Source organism: Panicum virgatum, chromosome 2K, assembly GCF_016808335.1.
Source record: "Panicum virgatum strain AP13 chromosome 2K, P.virgatum_v5, whole genome shotgun sequence".
Lineage (NCBI taxonomy): Eukaryota > Viridiplantae > Streptophyta > Magnoliopsida > Poales > Poaceae > Panicum > Panicum virgatum.
The window spans coordinates 14,997,700-15,002,532 of record NC_053137.1 but is presented as its reverse complement, the minus strand read 5'-3'; the positions used below and the strand labels follow the sequence as shown (position 1 = coordinate 15,002,532).

The window sequence follows — 4,833 nt, the reverse complement described above, 5'->3', positions numbered from 1 at the left end:
CCGTGTGTTTCAATTATAGAAAGAGACTATTTGACTTACATTGCAGTTTTGTTTGTCGTATAGCTTTCAACTGTAACAATGCTAACATTTTTGCCAGTCGTGGACTCGTGGGTGGTGACGGTTGGATATTTGGAACTCGTGTTTTTTATTTCGTAATCTGCAATTTATCCGTATTTATCTGTGGCGTTAGCACGGGCACCTTACTAGTCATAACGTAAATACTACATCAATCGGAGTAAAGAAGAATAATCTAAAGATTGACATGACACATGAGCTGCGTGCATTTGTTTTGTATTTGAATCTGCCACTTTTGTGAGCCTCGTCTTGGAAAAAATCTGGCACTTTGGTATTTGTAATCAAAGATTTTGTAATGAGATGTGTGCCGTGAATGCCTTGAAGTTGAATCTAGAATCTAGCCAGTGTTTGGCATACAAATGAAGGAAAGAAAAAACATGCAAATAGCAGCCTTCGCCTGCATCAGGATCGCATATGATTTCTTTGGAATCCCATCATCACGCAATCACAAGGGTTAGGAAGGATCACATTACAGAGTACAAATGGATGTCTCAAAAAGACATGAAAAATCACACGAACAAGATTTTTCTACACTTCCTTCACCATTATCTAACAGCTTAGATGGATGTCTTCCATGATGCAAACAAAAGTCAAGCTTGTTTTGTTCAGACCAATGTGTTCTAATGTGATCGTGGAGTTGCAGGCAGATATCAATAGTTCAGAACAACAGATAATTAGTTAGATATCGATTAAGCAGAAATGCAAATGATCATGCACCATTTTAAACATACTACAAGTTCAGATCCAGGGACCCAAATGGTCTGTACGAAGGATGCTCTGTGTTTGGGCCGGAGCTAGCAGAGGATGGGGGGATTCACGTCATATTGTTGTCCTGCTCGTCGCCTCTGGCTATACACTCGAATGGGCTCAACAGGATGGCAGCAGGACTGATCCCGTCATCACTGCAGAGACAGCAACTCGAGTCAGGGATTAAACACGAAGCCAATCAGACATACGGCATACCATATGCATTTCAGACATTGATCGTTGTATAATGACTCTTGCACCGCAATATATAGAGGTAAAATCTTTAGAACATCTGGAATAATTAAAAAAGTATATTGATCCAAATATATTAACTCATATCAGGCAATCCAACCAATTCATGTCTTCACCTACCACCAAAATTGGATTAGCAAATCAGATCAACATGTCAAGGTAACTGCTCCACGCCTGTATTAGTAAAAGCTGAACAGTACTAGATCAATTGTGCACTGCATTAAGCCATCGATTTTTTAAACATTAAGCCATCAATTAATATAGCTAAACATCAATTATGAAGCATAAACTCATATTTGAGAACTCATATATAAACAAAATCATTTCCATCTCTAAACAAAATCATATTGTGTATCTAAATTCCGAGCAGGTACTTAATACATAAACAAATAAAGTCATCAATCCATTTTTTTAGAAGGGCATAAAGCTCTAGTCATCTGAACAGGTAGTCCCCCACCAATACTCGACAGGAAAACAATTAGTGATAATAAATTGCTTAGTTATGGAGACAATCAACAGCAGAACAGAAAGGTATGCATTTATGTCATGAAGCAATAATACAAAGCAATCAGATAACAAAGGCAATGTTGAAGCACCTCACATACAATGAAAATATTGCATTACTACACAACATCATTTAAGATTATTAATCTGAAGCCTTAATAAATTGTGCACCGGATTATTAATCCATCAAAACATATAGCTGATCTAGTATTATCATCAGTTGCAGAAATCCGGCAGAAAATAGTACCTAAGCCTGAAGTTCAATATATACAAACTAAGATATAAGATACAGATAGCAGGATTGCAGAAAAGTGAAGCCTAGTTCAGTTAGCAAAGCCATGGGATCGACAGTGTAATCCACAGTTTACTGTATACCTTGAATTAGTATTCAATTAAAAATATAATCTCCACAACACAGCAATTCATAGTGCATCACGGATAGGCAAACAAGGCAACGACATTTTTGTGAAGGCATCGTTTCAGCAGATTTTGCTACAACAGAAATTCCCAGTGCAACACGAATAGGCAAACAATTAAAAGTAGGCTAAAAATCATCGCCATATTGAACGTGAGTGCTTACCTCCACTGGTTTAGATGAGAGGGCGATTCACCAAATCACCAGGAACTCCTGCAGGCACGGCGGAGGCAATCTCAGAACAGATTGCACAGATCAGCCGGCGGACACCAATCCAACTTTGGGGATGAGGATTGAGCTGTCTCCGATGGCGTTCCTGTGGAGGTCTGTGCTGCAGAGGAGGAGGTCGTTCAAGCTCGGGAGTTGCCAAGAACTCGGCAAAGCTCGGGAGGATTGGGCTGTCTCCGACGGCATTCCTGTGGAGGTCTATGGAGATTCAGTTAAACTAATTCCAAAAAAAAAACAAATTTTAATCTTATAAATGGTCAGGTGATACTAGCACCAATCAAGCTAAACAATGGCTTCTGTTTAGTCCTGGATCAATTCAAAATGCCATTTTGTAAGATGGAATTAACAATATCATATTAGGCAGAAGCGATAATCTAGGTCATTTCAGCTGCAGAATAACGCTAATGGGATTCTCCATCGAGTACTAGGGCACCTATGCTATTGTAGGATGGAGGGAGAGCAATCCAATAATTCTAAGTTATAAACTTATAATCATGCAGCCGGATGGAGAAGAGACAAAGATTGCTTCCCACTTCTCTAAAAGATATGTAAAGCTTGTTTCTTGTACTTAAATAGATACTGATCAAGCAATATGTTAATGATGTACACACTACACTATGAAACGTTTGAAGACTAGTCACGCCAATTTATTTATTGTGACTTCACCATATGGATAGATCAGAAGCAAATACTTTTAACTGAAGCATCTGCATCAACTAAGGTAGTACTAGGCACAAAAGAATGCAGAATAAATTAATTCTGTAGTCAACTCCACAAAAATAACAACCACCAGAAATGGAACATGCAGACCAGCACATTAGATAACTTTCTTATGCAGAGTAGATCCGTTAAAAACGAAAAATGGCAGCAAGCACATGCTTCTGGATTTGATGGTATATAAGACTTAGTATTCCTATTGAACATATATGTCTGAACTAAGGCAGTGAACACTCTGCAAATCAAGCCACAAGTTTCTTTCAAACAAAAAGGAAATGCTCGGAAAGGTTCATTCACCCACCGTGCCTGGAGTGATCATGCCCTTCTCTGCGTCAGTGATCATGCTGTAGCCAATCCTGCACAAAACAACGACATACAGCATGAGTTTTCAACTCAAGGTCCTGAAGGCAAAGGACCACCATGACACCTAAGTGACCGCAGATATACTTAAATGACAAGGAAAAACTTGAAATTCTACTCAAGTAATCCATCCATCTGATGTAGCGACTAAAAAACTTCAGTCAGAGTATGCAGGAAGAACAGATCCGTCTCACATAATCCATCCCTCGATGTACAGTAAAAAGGACGAGAAGTGGGAAAGCTTTACAGAAGGAGAAGAGCCCACCTATCCTTGACGCTGGAGCAGGGCTTCATGGACTCGAGCTTGGCGGCGACGCGGCCGACGCACCCTTCTGTCACCTTGTTGAGGTACACCAGCGGTACGGGAGCTGGCGGCGAAGGGCGGGACTAGATCGAGTCGGCGACGCAGGGAGTCGCGGGAGCCGGCGGCGCAGGGTGGGACGAGAGTCGGCGGCGCAGGAAGGCACGGGGGCGGGCGGCGCAGGGCGGCAGGGGAGGCGCCCTGCTCCACCGGAGGGTCGCCGGGGGGAGGCCAGGTTGGGGAGATCGAGGATGTGGGCGCGATCTGTTGAGAGCGGGGGGGGGGGGGGGGGGGGGGGCGGCGGACGAGGCTCCGCTGCAGTTGGCCGCCGTGCAGTTGAGTCACTGCGTGTGGGACCTGTACACGTGGGGCTCATGTGGCAGTGACCCAACTGCAGGGGAGGTAACTGTAGCGGATCCGGTTCCGGGGGCGGCAAACCAGCGAGGATAGAAAACCTAAGGGTCTATTGCGGCCGTGTTTGGTTTTTCATTAGTACTAGTAGCACAACTAGTAGCACAACTATTGTAGCTCACTTTGACCACTAATTAGGTGTATTAAATCAAGGTAATTTACAAAACCAACTCCTAGGTGTATTAAATCAAGGTAATTTACAAAACCAACTCCACAGCCCTGTGCTACTTCATGAGACGAATCTAATAAGGTCTTTGACCGCACGATTAGACGATGTTTACTGTAGATCTACTGTAGCTAATCGTGGATTAATTAGGATCATTAGATTCGTCGCGAAAAATTATGTCCATCTGTGAAAAGGTTTTACAAATAAACTTCATTTAGTACTTCATGCATACAAGATTTTTTTTCGTGCTAGTAGTACTACTCTAAACCAAACAGGGCCTGTAATACTGCTCTTGTTTTGAGCTGTAATTGCATCTTTGCCTCTAATTTTTTTAACTTTGCATGTTTACTCCTGTTTTTTTTGAATCTGAAGGTTCCACTTACCCCTGTTCCGTGAAGGAGAGTTAACAGTGATAAGTACAAGCTGAAAAGATAAAAATGCCTTCAACATGTCAATAGCATAACTCATGGCCGACGGCGCCCCCTGCCGCGACAACGCCGCCTCGTGCTCTGGGTCATGGAGCGGGAGGAGGCTCTGGACATCGGGTCCGGCTCGATGGCGGAGGACGTTGTGCACCACGGTGCCGCCTTCCTCTTCCTCACAAAGAGTGACAACTCCCACGTGGCCACACCGGTCCAGGACCACAACGACGGCCTC

The 4,833-nt window shown here is 43.0% G+C and overlaps 1 long non-coding RNA gene across 1 annotated transcript; it reads right to left on the bottom strand.

Moving 5' to 3' along the window:
* Positions 1-459: 459 nt before the first annotated feature.
* Positions 460-3,878, bottom strand: LOC120668480. The gene is made up of 4 exons (XR_005672443.1): positions 3,564-3,878; positions 3,240-3,294; positions 2,159-2,409; positions 460-977 (listed from the first exon to the last, which is right to left on the bottom strand). It is a non-coding gene; the product is annotated as an uncharacterized LOC120668480 (long non-coding RNA).
* Between the last annotated feature and the right edge of the window lie 955 nt (positions 3,879-4,833).